The sequence below is a fragment of the Lathyrus oleraceus genome, chromosome 4 (assembly GCF_024323335.1).
Source record: "Lathyrus oleraceus cultivar Zhongwan6 chromosome 4, CAAS_Psat_ZW6_1.0, whole genome shotgun sequence".
Lineage (NCBI taxonomy): Eukaryota > Viridiplantae > Streptophyta > Magnoliopsida > Fabales > Fabaceae > Lathyrus > Lathyrus oleraceus.
The window spans coordinates 170,377,709-170,396,410 of NC_066582.1; positions in this window are offsets into that span (position 1 = coordinate 170,377,709).

The following is an 18,702-nucleotide window of genomic DNA, read 5'->3' on the forward strand; positions in this document are numbered from 1 at the left end:
TCCCTCTTGTCCATTCTTTGATTTGTAAATAGAACCTTTTGATGTGCGTGTTTCTTTGTGCTAAGGATTCCAACTTGATCCAAATTGGGGAACCATTGCCATGTGCTTCTAAGAGAGAGAGATTCAAGATACATTGAGGAACCTTCCAAGAGTTCATTTGATTGTTGATTGCTTATTCCAAAGGATAGGAGCTACTTGGATCATCCATATGATCTCAAGAGAGGAACTCCTTTTTTGTGGTTTTGTTTCTTATCCCTCACCTTTTGCATTGCTTAGGATCTTAGCCATTCTTCTTCTTCCCTCCATTCTAACCCAAGCCAAAACTTTTTTGTGCAAACATTTAATACTTGTTCTCAACATTAGAAACCTAAGCCTTATGCTTTTGATTTTCAAACTTTCTTTTCTTAATACTCATTTTGAATTAAATCTCTAAGTCAACTTTGACCATATTTTGTATATACTTTTCATTGGTAAATGTAACCCATTCAAATGTCTTTTGTGGTTTCAATGGCCACTCTCTTAATCAAAACTTTTTTCATAACCTTTAGCTATTAGGTTTGAGTTATCCTTGTGGTAGATGTAATACTCACGTATCTCCTTAGTGATGGACAATAAGTCTTCCATGCTTATTATAGGGTTAACCCCTCACTAGCATGTTGAAGCTATCCTCACATGGTGGATTTGTGGTTTTAGGTTGAGTTTTCTCCCTTGGATAACAAAAGACCTTAAGGCTTTTGGACCAATCAATTCACCAACTCATTTTGAGATTTTTACCCCGAACTACGAGGTTTTGATCCTAATCTTTTTTTAAGATGGTACGTAGGCAATGGGTTTATCCATCCAAACACAAAAATGTAAATAACTTGTATATTCTCTTCTCATCTCTTCAATCATGTTTGCACAAACAAATTTTTTCACAAAAAAAACAACAACCTTACAACAAAATCTGAAAAGGGCTCCCTAGGAGTACCTAGGATGTTTTGGGTGCCTAACACCTTCACATTGCATAACCAACCCCCTTACCCAGATCTCTGACTCTCTTTTACTAGTTTTTGATTTGATAAAACTTTTAGGTTTTTGTTCGCTTTCTAGCCATTCCTTTGGATAAATAGAAGTGCGGTGGTGACTCGACTTGTATGATTTACCTTGGATTTAGTTAATATCTCTAATGGTAACGAATACCCCGCTACAGGTATACACATAACATCAAGGGATGTTGTGACTTGTACAATAACTTAACTCCATTTGAGGTTCAAGAGTAATAAGATAAGTCAGCAAAATTCCATACACGAATAAAAGCCAAGTAACTTGATAAACAAGTGAGGATATCATCCTAGAAAGGGAACCCTTTATCAAAATTCAACAAGATAAATAAATATCAAAAGAGTGGTGCATATAGATCATGGGACAATATCAAAGTCCTCTGCAAAGCATCAAACACGACTCCAGCCCTTAAGAGGTATAAAAAAAACTAACTCAAAGTTCATGTACAACTAGCAAGCCAAAGAGGTGCATCATCCAAACAGGGAGTCCTTTGTCCAATCCAAGTAAATGAGCAATGTAAAATAAAATTAATACATGAAGAAATGAAATTAGGACAACATCAAATCATATAAAGATGGATCCCAAGCTCCTAAGAGCTTCACCATCTACCAAACTCAAAAATAGGTCAAGGAAAGAAGAATGTAGCTCTTAATGTGTCATCATGATGAATGGTAAGGGAATACCATTCAAAGAATTACAAGATCAAGATATAAGGCATCCAAGACCAAGGAAAACATAAGTGTAGGAAAGAGGGAATAAAATCCATTAGACTCATAGTATTCAAAATAGAATGCACAATACAAAATCCAAATATGGCCTCCAAAGGAAGTAGGAAGTGCATTCTAAAATAAGAGATCCCCAATGGTTGCACAAATGCATTCTAAAATAATCTATTAAATGTAAAAGGTATCTCAAAGAAACAAGCATGCCTTGGATAACTTTAGAAAAATAGTTAGGAGCATAGAAAAATTATGAAAAATTAGGCATAGCAACATTAAATCATAAACCTAAAATGTCCCAATGATATATTCAAAATTTTGTGTAAAACGTGTCCATCTAAACCCATCATTCAAGCAATGCACCATTGATTGACCAAACCAAACCATCTCCAAAAATAAGTTCACAAACAGTCCAAAATTGATTATCCAATCATCAAATGAAACCCAAATGAACTAAATACAAAGGTCTACAAGTGTACAAAATATTAGGTCAAAATTCAAATGGAAAATCAAGAAACAAAACCCTAATAAATAAACCTAGCTTAATTAGACATATATAATTAAAAAAACAAAATAAATATTAAAATTTAATTAAAAATAAAAATAAAAAATATGAACAATTAAATAACATTCAAAATGTCAATCATGAACTAATTCAGAATTTTTGGCCTAAGGAAAATATTTTAAATAAAATAAAATAAAATGAAATAATAAAAATAAGTGAAAATGGAAAGGGGGTGCATTAGAAAATTGGAAATGAACTAGGAAATAGTTTAAAATGCAAATGGACCTAAAGTAGGGGGGTTGAGAAAGCGGAACTCAAAGGCCCATGGTCCAAACCCCTTAAACTCTGATTAAAAAAAAGTGTGACACTTAAAAATAAAATGAACAAAAGGCCATGTAACATGACATCAATTGGTCACCCTCACTTAAATCACTAACGGATAAAAACGTGTCGAACCAACCAGAAACTGCCAACTCTCGTCTTCAACCTCTGATCATACATATATGAACCCTAATCCCGACCTTAACATGCCAACTTCTAAGCCACACAACTCCATCCACAATGCATAAAAATGAATGAAATTAAAAGCAAAAACATAGGTTTCATGGAGTAGAACAACAACACATCAAACAAAACTTAAAAATATGAATTGAACATGGAGAAAAGTGGTGCGAAAGTTAGGTAAAACACATTGTTTCAAGAATTTCAGCAAGCTCAAACATCTTACATTCAAGTAAACAGACAAAACCAACATGGTGAATCAACTTCATACATCACCCTCAAGCAGTTCATGGCATATGCATCTCAAAAATGAAAGAGGTGAAGTGGAAACAAGATTTACCTAGTAGAGAAGATCCACTACTTCTTGAGCTTGATAGAGCTTCAGAAAGAAATCCAATGAAACTTGGTGCTCTTCTGGAAACCAAGATGAAGCTGAATGAATGGTGAAAACGAGCTTAGAAATGAAGAAAATAAATCCTCTATCTTCAATACTACAGCCTCCAAGATCTCTCTCTTCGGTGACGTCTCTCATCAAAATTAGGTTAAGGATGATGTATATATCATGTTGGTGATGAGGTGAGATGCTTTTCAAGGTGAGAGAACCGTTGGAGAGTAAGTTTGGAAGTTTGTGCAAAGATTGAAGAGTGGCATGCAAGGTTGCGTTTTTTATGCAAAGAGTACAGGCTTTGTGTCGTTTTAGGGAGACTGAGGTAGAGTGAAAGACCTCAGGATTTGTTTGACCTAGAGGCAGTGGAAAGAGAAATCGAGACAAACAAAAACATTTCCTCTTTTGGCCAAATTTGGATATGATGTTCATGCATACAATACGTGTGTTGTTGGTCTATTCAAGGCAAGAAATGGTGTGTTGGTCGTGTGGAGCAAACCATGCTGTAAGCAAAGGAAACTTCATGCATAATTCCAACAATAAGTTTGATAATGGAGATTGAATACCAGTCATCTTGGCCAAATGGAGTGAATTAGGGAATTTTGGAAAAAAGGGAATGAGGGGCTCATGTTTGATGTTGGAGGAAATTTGAAACAAAACATTGAGCTCCTTCAAAAATGAGCACGGAAATGGCTGCTTGATACTGCATGTCAATGTATCAATTATAGGGCATCCTGAAGACCTAGCTTACCATTCCCATAACTTGTTCCCTAAGTTACCAAATAGGAATTTTTTTGAAGCAAAAGTGAAGAGGAGATGATTTTCTACAACTCTCATGTTGGGGTCAGATCCAAATGAAACTTGCAACCATATCAAAATTGGACATGAATTGGGTTGCTTGAGATGATTAAATACTTAGAAACTTTTTCACTAAGAATAATCCCAAATTAACAATCCAAGGTCGTGACTTTAAAGGATTATATCTTGAGTTATGGCCAACCATATGAGGTGTTCTTTGAACCAAAGGAAAGAGGAGACTTGACACTATAACTTTCATGTTGGAAGCACATTGAGGTGGAGTCCCTAACATCCCTTAAAACTTCCATGAACATGCTTGGGAATGCTGACTTGAGATACTTAGAAATTTTCTAAGTATTGGGACAATGAAATGAATTTGAAATACCCAAATTTCAATGACCATATCTTGAACCATGATGATCCAAATGCTTAAATCTTGGAACCTCCTTAAGGTTTGGAGAAAGGAGAAAAAAATTCTTGTTAAGGTCAATTTGGTTTGGATTCTTGATCATAGAGAACAATGGCCATGAAGGTTGCTGCTCAGTATCACCAAACTTGCTAAAAATAGCAAGTTTCCAAAACCCTAATTTTCAACTGGATGTTCCAAGCCTGTTAAAACAGCCTTCCAAGCCTTGTTATCCAAAGATTTTAGGAAGGCTACCATTCAAGGTTTCCAGTAATCATAGTTGGATCCATCCAAAATAGGTGGTCTGTGACCAGATCCTCCGTCTCTATCCATAGTACCAGAAAGTAACGTCCCTAGATCTCACCCATAACCAGAGAAGGATGCCTGCTCTGATACCAATTGAAATTCTAGTATCAGATATGAGATGTCGAAGGTAATGTCACGACACTAATATCTGAACAATACAAACAGGATTAAAGATAAAGAACAGTAATGCAAGAGACACAAGCAATTGTTAACCCAGTTCGGTGCAAACTCACCTACATCTGGGGGCTACCAAGCCTGGAAGGAAATCCACTAAATAGAATTAGTTCAAAGACTCACAGTAAACCACTTCAAGTTATAGTCTTTTCACATAATCTCTACCCGTGTGACTTCTACCTAAGAACTCTTAGATATGAGATCCTACTCATTCCCCCTCAATCACAGCAGTGATATAAACAAGAATTACAATGAAAATAAGACACTCTTCAAAGACATGTACTTGATCTTTCTTAAAAGCTTCAATCAAGTAAACACACACTCATGCGACAAAGCTTTGAGTGACAAATTACAACTCAAAAATCAGACCAATTCAATCATCTATGGATGAATTGAATGGCTTACAATTCACACGACCACACAAGACTAAAACCCTTATTCTCTCTCAATATTTCGTTCGTTTTTTTCTTGTGTCTTAAATCAAGTTTTCCATGTCCTTTATATAGAAGCAATTGGCTGGGCTTGGACATCATAAAACCCTAAAACTATTTTCCATTCAAATCTTCTCATGACACCTGATTATATCACGTTTGAAAATAAGTAAATCTGGTTGTAATTACTAATTGATAGCATGTTCAATAATCTCATCAATCATACATAGATTTGCATTAAAAACGCAATCACACAATACATAACATTCAGACTGAATCTGCTGTATACAGATGTCATGACATCGGGTGTGACATCTCAGTAAAATTCTGCATAATCACATTTTAAACATCCTGCAGGTACATGTTATCTTATGTCAAGACAACACTTGTGACAACTTGTGAACATTCTAGGTTTTACCAAAATTGTTGCCAACACATAGAACCAACAAACTCCCCCTTTGGCAAATTTTAGCTAAAACATACATCAGTCCATTCGTTCACAAGAGTACAAAAACATATCAGCAGTTAAGTAGCAGTATAAGTAGTAAACCACACATTTACTAGCTATAATAGCAACTAGTAAACACACATTAAACACATATGTGCTTCTTCTCCCCCTAAGTCTGTTCAACATAGACATCTCCTTCAACAACACCTGTAACATCCATCACCCCATCTGATATCTCCTTCAACATCACCTGTATAACACAGAACATCATTCTGTTCAACAACAATTGTCATCTATTTATAGCCTAGCTACTTCACAGAACATATTAACTGCAGCTCTCCACATATTAACTGTAACTTTCCACATATTGACTTCTCCCCATTTTTAGTCAAAATAGACCACAAAGACCAATTAGACAAAATAAATGTCAATTAGCCCACCAGAGAATGTCACATAGAATGTTATAACATATAAAATGTTAAAACATAATGTCAGGTGTTAGAGAACCATAATTATACACAGCTATATGAGTTGAGATAAAAAGATATCCAGGGAAATCACAAAGAACCCAAAAATTACATCAAGGCATAAGACTGCCCAAAAAATGTCAAACATCAAATCATCAAGGCATCCAGAACAACAAATCATCATAACAGGGGGCCCATCTTCACCACCATTCAGTCTGAGGAGCTATCATCTTCATCATTATCCATGTCTCCTTGCTCCAAGTTATTAATCAGAACCTCCAGAGCTTCTTTCCTAGCTTTAGCCACCCTAATCCTAGTCTCCAATTCCTTACAGGTCTCTTTCAGTTCAGTAATCAGGCCACCTTGAGAGGTTGGCTTCTTCATAGCAGATGTCATGACAATGTCATTGACATGACTGCCTTCAAATAACTTGTAATGAACTGACAATGGAGGTTTTCTTCTACTAGAGATATCACTTGTGCTCAAAATACCAGGTTGCTGGCTTAGGATTATCCCACAAATTATTGAGGGAAAAGCAATTGGCAGCTTCACTGCATTCGTGGAAGCATGTTTGACAATTTGTTCAAACATGAACCTTCCATAATCAAAGTTAAGCTTGGTTCCAATAACAAATATGATCCTTCCAAGAGCATTAGAGATTGTTGAGATGTCGTTTGCTGGTACCCATTTGGCTGACCCTATCTTATACAAGATAGCATATTTTACACTTAATTTGCCAGCAGAGAGATGCTTTTTGCTTGGCCACTCCTTCACCTGTCCAGCAGTGATTTTCCTTCAGACCTCATTGTCTATGGCCTCTAATTTAACATCACCTTGTGTTCCTCTTCCTAGGAACTTATTGATCACAGTAGGAGAGAACTTCACACACTTTCCTCTAAGAAATACCTTACAAAACTCTTTGTTGTTCTTGTCAGCAATGTCCTCACGGATGTTCACCACAAACTCCTTAACAAGACCTTCAAAACATTGAGGTAACCCACTAACTGTTTTCATTAAACCAGCAGACTTGATCAAATCCATAACCTCCTTAACTTCCACAGCATCCTCAAGTTCCCTTTCCTCAGCTACTCTCCTTTGGATCACAAATTTTCACTTGGCTGCACCATCTTCCAGATGGAAGGAAATGTTATCCAAATGTACAACAGCAATCTTAGCAGGAGATTTTCTAATAGTTGGCTTTTTGACATGAGAGATGTCTAGGACATCGTCTTCAATATCTTCTTCTGAATCAAAACTTTCTCTTACCTTTCTCTTCTTTACCTCCACATTACTCCATGACTTTGAAGGGCCTACAGCAGTATCCTTCTTACTTGTTCTGGCTGTCATCATCTCAGCCACAGACCTACCCTTCCTGGTCTTCATTCTCTTACCAACCCTTGGCTCTAAGTGATGAAGAACGCTATCATCTTCATCATCTGAGCTCTCTTCTTTCAAGTCAATCACCTTCTTACCAGGGTCATGCTTCTTAGACTGAGAAGCATCTACATATTTCCTACACGCCACAGTTTTCGCTAAAGAACACAGTCCCTCAGCAACTATATCTTTCTCTGACCAAGATGACTCATCATCTTTCTCATTGTGAGGTTCCACCTTAGGCGAGTGGTCCCTTCTAGATAGAGGAGTCAAAACTCCCTTGACTGAGTGTCCTTCATTTAGGATCCTCGAGAGCAAATTTCTAATGACGCGATCAGTATGATACATGTCATCTTTAGAGGTAAGGTTATCAGAGTTGTTGCCATGAGTATGCCCTGTAGTGGAGGATGGACCAGGGGTGTCGCCTGGGATGACTGATAGGGGAATAACTTCCAAAATGTCTTCATGAAGAAAATCGATGGATGGTGTTCTTGCTTTGTGCGTAGGTTTAGAACTAGAAGATGAAGGATGTTATGACATCTTGTTGAGCTTGTGAAAGAATTTTTGTTTCCCTAGCAGAGATGGTCAATGCAGTTTGATGAAGATGGAAGTGGTTTGTGTGTGAAAATGCTATAGATGGTAGTTCCAATACTAGGTAATGATTTTCCATAAATGGGGCACTTTCTTTTAAGTGGGCAGACAATATTTTTATTACCTTTTCCACTCCAAATTAATTGCTATAAATTCTCATGGATACAAATCCCTAATTTCCCTCTTAAATATTCAAATTAATTAGCATCCAAAGCCTTTGTAAATATGTCAGCTAATTGCATTTCAGTAGGAACATGCTCCAGGGCTATGATTTTCTCTTCCACCAGTTCTCTAATAAAGTGATGACGAATATCAATGTGCTTTGTCCTACTGTGCTGAATAGGATTCTAAGAAATATTTATAGCACTTAGGTTGTCACAGTACAATGTCATGACATCTTGTGTGACATTGTTTTCAGTCAACATTTGTTTCATCATAACCAGTTGAGAACAACTACTCCCAGTTGTTATGTATTCAACTTCAACAGTGGATAGGGACACAAAATTTTGTTTCTTGCTAAACCATGATATTAAGTTGTTTCCCAAGAAGAAACATCCTCCTTATGTGCTTTTCCTATCATCATCACTTCCAGCCGAGTCAGCATCACAATATCCAGTCAGCATAGATCCAGAACCATGAGTATACAACATCCCATAGTCACTGGTGCCACTGACATATTTTAGTATCCTCTTCACTTGGTTTATGTGACTGACTTTTGGTTCAGCTTTATATCTAGCACAAACACCTACAGCAAATGCAATATCAGGTCTACTTGCTGTGAGATATAGCAAACTTCCTATCATGCTTTTGTATAGACTTTGATCTACACTAACACCATTTTCATCTTTGGAGACTTTCAGATGTGTAGGAGCAGGTGTCTTTTATGACCTGCATTCTCCATGCCAAACTTCTTAACAATGTTTTTGGCATATTTGCTTTGAGATAGAAAAATAGAATCTTCCATCTGCTTGACTTGTAGCCCAAGAAAATAGGTCAGCTCTCCAACAAGGCTCATCTCAAATTCAAACTGCATTTGTTTAACAAAATGTTCGACCATCTGATCTGACATCCCACCAAACACAATATCATCCACATATATTTGAGCCACCATGAGTTTTCCTCCTTCATTCTTAACAAATAGGGTCTTGTCAATACCTCCCTTCCTGTATCTATTGTTAGTGAGGAACATTGTGAGTCTATCATACCAAGCCCTAGGAGCTTGTTTCAAACCATAGAGGGCTTTCCTCAACTTGTACATATTCTTTGGAATATTTGGATCTGTGAATCCTTTAGGTTGTTCAAAATATACTTCCTCATTTAAATAGCCATTCAAGAAGGCACTTTTTACATCCATTTGAAACAGTTTGAACTTTAGGATACATGCCACTCCAAGCAATAGTCTAATGGATTCAAGGCGAGCTACAGGGGAAAATGTTTCATCAAAGTCAACTCCTTCAACTTGAGTATATCCTTGTGCTACCAATCTTGCTTTATTTTTAGTAACCACCCCTTGTTCATCAGATTTATTCTTATACACCCACTTTGTTCCTATGACAATTATTCCTTCAGGTCTTGGAACAAGTTCCCATACTTCATTTCTCTTGAATTAGCCTAACTCTTCCTGCATGGCATTGATCCAGAACTCATCAGGCAAGGCTTCCTTGACATTCCTAGGCTCAATCTTGGACACAAAACAACCATGTGAGATCACTTCCCTTGATCTAGTTCTGATTTTGATAACTTGACTTTCTTTTTCTCTTTGAAGTCTTAGACAAAGATCTTTGAAGACTTCAAATACATCAGATTTTTCTCTTATGAAATTGACCCAGGTGTATCTGGAGAAGTCATCCACCACTACATAAGCATACTTCTTCCCACCAAGACTTTCCACCTGCATGGGTCCCATCAAATCCATATGGAGAAGTTCGAGCACTCTGGAAGTGGTCTCATGTCTGATCTTCTGATGTGATATCTTTGTCTATTTTCCAATCTGACATTCCCCACAAACTCTTCCTTCATCAATCTTCAAGTTGGGAATTCCTCTAACAGCTTCAACAGATATAATCCTCTTCATTCCTTTAAGATGCAGATGGCCCAATCTTTGATGCCATATTTTCACTTCTTCTTCTTTGGCTAGAGTAGACATTGATGAATAACCAGTTTCTTGAGAACTCCACATATAGCAGTTGTACTTAGACCTGACTCCTTTCATGATCACTTCATTTTCTTTATTAGTAATCAGACATTTAGTTTTTGTGAAGTTTACAGTTAGGCCTTGGTCACATAGTTGACTGATGCTTATTAGGTTTGCAGTCATTCCCTTAACAAGTTGGACATTGTCAAGGTTAGGGACCCCAGGACAGTTAAGCTTACCAATCCCCTTGATTTCACACTTTGCTCCATCACCAAAGGTTACATAGCTGGTGGCATGAGTATGAAGTCCAGTTAGCAGATTTTTGTTTCCAGTCATGTGTCTGGAGCACCCACTGTCAAAATACCAGTCTTCTTTGGCTGAAACTCTGAAGGAAGTGTGAGTTATCAGGTTTATAACGCCAATCCTAGGAACCCATTATTTTCTGTTGACAAGTATGTGATGTTTGGGTCTAGGTTGTTGATGAGAAGGACTAGGATAGCCATATAACTTATAGCAGAATGGTTTTATGTGGCCAATTTTCCACAGTAATGACATCTCCATATTTGATGTTTCCCTTTCTGCTGTCTTCCTTTATGATGTTGTGACATGTGATGTGACATCTTTGGTTTGCTATTAGTGTGACTGCACTCAGGTTTGGATTTTGATTTGCTACTAGTGTGACTGCACTCAGGTTTGGATTCATTGAACCCAATGCCGAATTTGTCTAGTCTGTAGAATTTTGTCTAAGGTGCCAGATCCATTGTTTAGCATCCTGACATACTTTGTCATCTCATCTAGTTTGGAATTCAAGAACACTGCTTCAGTTTTTAATTTAGAGATGCTTTCCAAGTGTTCTACCTTCTCATCTGTTGACACACTTCTGCACTTCTATGACACAACTTTCTGTAGGTAGTGGCTAACTCATCAAAGGTTACTTCATCATCACTTGAGTCTTCATCAGAACCCCATCTTCCAGTCAAGGCAGTCACAATATTTACAGACTCTTTTATTTCACTTTCATCAGACCAAGTAGCAGCAAGACTCCTCTTCTGTTTCTTGAGGTAGGTTCCACATTCAGCTCTAATGTGTCCGTACCCATCACATTCATGGCACTGAACTCCTTTTCCTTCTTTGTACTTTTCATCAGATTTTGTTCTTCTTCTAGCATTATTGGACTAACTGATGTCAGATGAGATGTTCTTGACATTTGACTTAGACCTTACATCCATCTTTTTCCGAAGTTTGTTTAATTGTCTTCCAAGTAATGCTACATCATTTTCCAGATCTTCATTAGTATCTTAACCACTTTCTTCCTCTTTCTATTCAGTATTTCACATGAAGGCTATGCTTTTGACTTTATTTTCAGATCCATCCCACATTCCCATCTCAAATGTTTGGAGAGATCCAATTAGCTCATCAACTCTCATATTGGAAATGTCTTGAGACTCTTCTATGGCTGTCACTTTCATGGAAAATCTCTTAGGAAGTGACCTGAGTATTTTCCTCACTGGTTTTTCATCTGACATTTTCACACCCAGGGCTCCTGAGGCATTAGCAATTTCAAGGATATTCATATGAAATTCATGAATATTTTCATCTTCTTTCATCCTTAAATTTTCAAACTTGGTAGTGAGCAGCTGCAGTCTATACATTTTTACTCTAGAGGTGCCTTCATGAGTGGTTTTGAGAATGTTTCAAGCATCTTTAGCCACCTCACAGTTGTTTAACAATCTGAAGATGTTCTTATCTACTCCATTGAATATAACATTCAATGCTTTAGAGTTCCCAAGGGCTAGATCATCCTCCTCCTTGGTCCATTGTTCCTCAGCCTTCTTGTCAGTTGTAGCTTCTCCTTCCTTAGTAACAACTGGATGTTCCCAGCCTATAAAACAGCCTTCCAAGCCTTATTATCCATAGATTTTAGGAAGGCTACCATTCGAGGTTTCCAGTAATCATAGTTAGATGCATCCAAAATATATGGTCTGTGAACAGATCCTCCGTCTCTATCCATAGTACCAGAAAGTAACGTCCCTAGATCTCACCCATAACCAGAGAAGGATGCCTACTCTTATACCAATTGAAATTCTGGTATCAGATATGAGATCTCGAAGGTAATGTCACGACACTAATATCTGAACAATACAAACAGGATTAAAGATAAAGAACAGTAATGCAAGAGACACAAGCAATTGTTAACCCAATTCGGTGCAAACTCACCTATATTTGGGGGCTACCAAGACTGGAAGGAAATCCACTAAACATAATTAGTTCAAAGACTCTTAGTAAACAACTTCAGGTTACACTCTTTTCACATAATCTCTACCCGTGTGACTTCTACCTAAGAACTCTTAGATATGAGATCCTCTCACTCTCCCTCAATCTCAGCAGTTATATAAACAAGAATTACAATGAAAATAAGACACTCTTTAAAGACACATATTTGATCTTGCTTAAAAGCTTCAATCAAGTAAACGCACACTCATGCTTCAAAGCTTTGAGTGACAAATTACAACTCAAAAATCAGACCAATTCAATCATCTATGGATGAATTGAATGGATTATAATTCACACGACCACACAAGACTAAAACCCTTATTCTCTCTCAATATTTCGTTCGTTATTTCTTATGTCTTAAATCAGGTTTTCTATGTCCTTTATATAGACACAATTGGCTGGGCTTGGACATCATAAAACCCTAAAACTATTTTCCATTCAAATCTTCTCATGACAGCTGATTATATCTCGTTGGAAAATAAGTAAATCTGGTTGTAATTACTAATTGATAGCGTCTTCAATCATCTCATCAATCATACATAGATTTGCATTAAATACGCAATCACACAATACATAACTGTAAGACCCCAATTTTGTCCCTAAGATCCCTCATGGCATCATAACATTTTATAGCCTCAAGGATCATAAGCATCTTGGTTCCCCTTGCCTTTGGGTGGGACTCCTTGTAAGTGGTTTGAGATCACCAAGCATGCTTGAATTGTATATCATTTGCTTTTCTCATTTTTTGTTTACTAACCAAAAGCACAAAAATATGTCACTAACATCTTTTGTTTGTAGCTTGAGCAATCACAAGGTCCAAAGCTTCTAGGAGATCATTGGTACAAAGACATGGTCAAGAGGAGATGATAGCAAGCATGGCAATGGTTCCCAAATCTCTCACCCATCAAATATGCCTCCCTAGCATCTCAATTCATCATGTTGGTCAAATCAAGTCAAAGGGTTTGAGGTCTTGTTCTTCAGAGAAACCCTAATTCCTCTGTGTACCACAATGCCTTGCTCATGAAGCAACCTCAGCCCATGGTCAAATACAATCAAGGGAAGTTCTTTAATTCATCATTTCATGCATATTTGAACTTATTTGAGTGTCCTCAATCATAAATTCATCAAGATATGAGTTGTGGACTTGAGAAGTTGATCAGTCAATTCATCTGACTATTTTGAAATGCACTGAGACCTAACTTTTTATGTGTTGGTCAAATGGAGATAGTTCCAAACGAAACAATGTTCTTAAGGACAATATGAACAACTTTCATGTTCATCAAAAATTGATTTGAAGCTTGGAAGGCCATCTTCCATTCCAATACATTATAGGTCATTTTGACTGAAACCCTAATTGTGGGTCAACTTCCCAAGAAAATAACTCATTCACTTTTTATGATTTTTAGGTGGGATCAAATGCATTGGAAAGCTTAAGATGTCTACTTCAAATTTTATGTTGAACGAAATTTCAAAATCTCAAAGGAAATACATATGATAATGCAAGACATTATAGGTCCTTTTTGACCAAATGCATTGAAAGTCAAAAAAGTCCAACTTCAAGTGCCCATAACGCTTTCATCAAAAATCCAAATGATGCAAAATTTAAGTCCATTTTGATCGTCTTGAAAAGATCTACAACTTTGATATTGTGGGTTTTTCCATTTGAAGCTTGCATCATCAAAACAGAAGGCCTTGAAAGTTGTCCAAATTTAGAAACCTTGCCTTGACATATCTTGCACCTTGCACTTTAAACTCAAATTTCATAAATTTCCACACTTCAAATGAGTTTATGTCCAACATAAAATTTGTTCCTTATACAAAGACCTTTCCAACCATTACCCACATGCCTAAATGATACTTTCGAAGAGATGAATGTTTAGGTACAAATGGGGAATCCACTTGAAATCTTGTTAGATGAGCAATTGCCTTGCAAGTCACACGTCCAATTCCAATTGGATGATGCTCAGAATTCATTTGGCATTGTTTTTGGGCCTTGTGCATGATCATGCAAGCCCATGCAATGAAGCTCCACATGCCATGCACACAGATTGATCACAAGTTTCTTGTCACTTCCTCTATAAATAGAGACCTCATTCCATTCATTTCACACGCCTAATTCAACCTGAAATGCAGCAGAATTCTTTCCATAGCCATCACTAAAGAAGCAATTGCATTTCTCTCAAATTTTTTAGATCTAAAATTCAACTTCATCTAGTTGAATTCTTAGATCTAATGCTTCTAAACCTTCATCATTCATCTCATTGAACTTCTGTTTTAGCAAAGCAAGCAAGGCATCATGCTCAGATTACCAGAACTCAAGCTTACACTCCAACTGGTATTTTCTTCGATTCTCATCATCCATGGACCTTTTTGCTGGGATCTAATGTTTTCTGAAGTCCTCACTTGAGAGGCAAGCTAGTGGTAGCTTCAATTTTGCTTTTCCTTGATCTGTATTTTTCACACCTGAATCTTCCACCTCAGATTTCTCGATTTATAGGAATCTTGAGTGTGATTCAAGGTTACAGGGGTGATGTACATCACCCTAGCTTCATTTTGGTATAAGGATCGTGCATTTCCATGAAGGTTTGAAAACCTACAAGGTTGACCAGAATCTGCAGGCTCACCGGAGAAGAAGGTGGCTCCGGTGGCCGCCTGTTTCCAGTTTGAATCCTGGCCGTGTGATCTTTTTCCCAGATCGAATCCTGACCATTGCATGTTATGACTTTTATTTCTTTCCCATGTGATTGCATTGACTTTGGTGTTCCATGAGCGCGCGCCTCTGGATCCTTGGATCTGCCAGCTCAATTAATGAGCTCAGATCCAAGGGTTCTCGTTTTTTCCAATTTCTATTTTCAGTCTTAATTCCATTTTATTTTCTTAAATTCCATTTTATTTCAAAAATCAATATCTCTTTCATTTTTTATCCAAAAATTATGGGACCAATTGCATTATTTCCCAAATATTTCTAGTTTCTAATTCTGATTTTTAAAGATTTTTATTTTGTCATTTGATATTTTTTGTGAATTTTCTCTTTTCTGGTTATTTTTAATTCATTTTAAATAGTTTTTGATATTCAAAAAATACAAAAATATTTTCCTAACCTATTTGAATGATGATGGATCTATGAAAAATATTCTCATCAATTTTTGAATTGATTTGAGATTTATTTGAGATTTTAGTTCAATTAGGTTATTTTTATTCATTTTTAATTGATAAAAAATAGTTTCTGACTTTTAAAAATGTTGAAATTTTTTGTCAAACTTTGTTTGACCTTGTTGAACTTAGGATAAATTACTTGGACCTTTCAAGGTTGATTTGAAATAATTTTGAAGTTTGACCTTTCCATTTATTTTTAATTCAAGTTTATTTTAAATATTAAAAAAATGCCAAAAATAGTTTATTCATTTCTTGACTCCCAATCTTCATCTCACTTCTGTTTTTTATTGTTTGACCTTGACTTTCAATGTTATTGGTCAACATATGAGGATTGGTACATTGTATTTCATTTAATGCACTTTAATTTTGCCATTTCCATTTCTCTTCTTCTTCTTCTTCTTCATCTTCGTCTTCATTTTCCTTTTGATCAATGAGTTGAAGGTTGATAAGTTAATATTGGTTAGGGAGATTTAATATTCCTTGATTCAAATCTAATTCATCTTGATCAAGTGATCAAGTGAATGGGTTTGCAGGATAGGTTGTCTTTTAAATCATGCAAAAGGCTTAAACCAATACAAGATCAATTGTCATTTTCTCTTTGGGCATGGCATGTTTTTGGGACTTGGTTCAGTAATCAAGACTCCTAACTTGTGTTTGTTGCCTATATTATTATTGACCGGCCTCAGATAGTTGAGACTTCTACATAAGTCCCATTATGATTACTTAACATAACGCTAAATTTTCCTTATGGCACACTAACTACTAACACTAACCATTGGCAATTAACATTTACTTTATGCAATTTATTTTTATGCAATTTACTATTCTTGCACATATTATCCATTTACTTTTCTCTTTGCTCACTTGAACACATGTTTATGTTAATGCCATTTGCCTTTTGCTCACTTGAGCACATAATTATATATATATTATTGTGCTTTTGTTTTGGTTTTGATTGTTGTGGACCTAATACAAAGAAATAGACTTAGTTTCTAGGACCTTCCCAATGCAAAAAAATGGAGAATTGGACTTAGATTTCTAGGACCTTCCTTATGCAAAATTGGAGTAAAAGGATCTTAATGATGAAGATGGATTAGAAGAACCAAATCTCTAAACTCACTTTTGTCCATTCTTGTTTTACTTCATGAAACTTTTGATGTGTGTGCTATTATGCTAGGAGTTTCCATTTGAGCTTCATTGGAGGACCATTCCCATGCTCATCCAAAGTGAAAGATACAAGACACATTGAGAATCCCTTATGAGACTTGTTTGATTGCTTATGCTTTGTGCTTGCTTATTCCAAAGGATGGGAGCTACTTGGATCATCAATATGATTCCAAGAGAGGGACTCCATCGTGGTTTTGATTCTTCTTCCCTTCTCTTTTTGTTTTACTTAGGACTTAGCCCTTCTTCTTCATCTCTCCACTCTAACCCAAGCCAAAACCTTTTGTGCAAATGTTTAACCTTTGCTTTCAAACATTAGAAACCTAAGCCTTATGCTTTTGATTTTCAAACTTTCTTTTCAATCATGTTTGCACAATATCACTGTGATGCGCTTGGACAGACCAGCTCATGTGTTCGCGGTCGAAGAGGTGAAAGATGATAAGCCATGGTATTATGACATCAAATGTTTCCATCAAAACCAGGTTTACCCGCCTGGGGCATCTGTGAAAGATAGGAAGACTTTGAGGAGATTGTCAGGCAGTTTCTACCTCAATGGCGAAGTGCTTTATAAGAGAAATTTTGACCTGGTTCTGCTCAGATGCGTGGATAGACACGAAGCAGACCTGTTAATGACTGAGGTCCATGAGGGTTCATTTGGTACTCATTCCAATGGACATGCCATGGCTAGAAAGATATTGAGAGCAGGCTACTATTGGCTTACAATGGAGTCTGACTGCTGCAAATATGTGAAGAAATGCCATAACTGTCAGATTTACGCGGATAAGATTCATATTCCTCTGACACTTCTGAATGTGATTTCATCACCATGGCCTTTCTCCATGTGGGGAATTGACATGATCGGCATGATAGAGCCGAAAGCGTCCAACGGGCACAGATTTATTCTCGTAGCAATTGATTACTTCACCAAATGGGTTGAAGCGACATCGTATGCAAATGTGACCAGGCAGGTGGTCGTGAAGTTTATCAAGAATCAACTTATATGCCGCTATGGTGTGTCAGACAAGATCATTACTGATAATGGGTCTAACTTGAACAACAAAATGATGAAAGAGCTGTGTAGTGAGTTCAAGATTGCACATCATAATTCTTCTCCTTACAGACCCAAGATGAACGGGGCTGTTGAAGCTGCTAATAAGAACATCTAGAAGATTATCCAGAAAATGGTGGTCACGTATAAGGATTGGCATGAGATGTTGCCATTCGCTTTACATGGATATCGCACATCTGTCCGCACTTCAACAGGGGCAACCCCTTTCTCTCTTGTTTATGGCATGGAAGCCGTACTCCCAGTAGAGGTGGAGATCCCATCAATGAGAGTCTTGATGGAAGCCAAGTTGACTGATGCTGAAATGGGTTCAGAGTCGTTATGACCAGCCGAATTTGATAGAAGAGAAAAGGCTGACTGCCATGTGCCATAGTCAGTTATATCAGCAGAGAATGAAGAAAGCTTTTGGCAAGAAGGTCAAGCCTCGTGTGTTCCGAGAAGGTGACCTTATGCTCAAGAAAGTCTTGTCTTTCGCGCCCGATTCCAGGGGCAAGTGGACTCCAAATTATGAAGGTCCATATGTTGTTAAGAGAGCCTTTTTAGGCGGTGCCTTGATACTTACAACTATGGATGGGGAGGATTTCACTCGTCCTATGAATTCAGATGCAATCAAGAAATACTTCGCCTAGAAATAAAAATAGAATAACTCGCTAAGTTGAAAACCCGAAAGGGCGGCTTAGGCAAAAATGAGCGTCTCGGTGGATTGAAAACCTGAAAGGGCGGTCCAGGCAAAAGTTAGAGACATAAAAAAAATGAATA